Below are 338 nucleotides of genomic sequence, written 5' to 3' on the forward strand. Positions count from 1 at the left end.
AGATAAGCAACTTTAGAGTTTAGTTGAATATTACATTAAGCATTAGTTGATGATCAACAGATAAGCGACTTTAGAGTTTAGTTGAATATTACATTAAGCATTAGTTGATGATCAACAGATAAGCAACTTTAGAGTTTAGTTGAATATTACATTAAGCATTAGTTGATGATCAACAGATAAGCAACTAAAGTTCAGTTGACTATTACATTAAGCATTAGTTGATGATCAACAGATAAGCAACTAAAGTTTAGTTGAATATTACATTAAGCATTAGTTGATGATCAACAGATAAGCAACTAAAGTTTAGTTGAATATTACATTAAGCATTAGTTGATGAT

Source organism: Notothenia rossii (assembly GCF_949606895.1).
Source record: "Notothenia rossii genome assembly, chromosome: 4".
Taxonomy (NCBI): domain Eukaryota; kingdom Metazoa; phylum Chordata; class Actinopteri; order Perciformes; family Nototheniidae; genus Notothenia; species Notothenia rossii.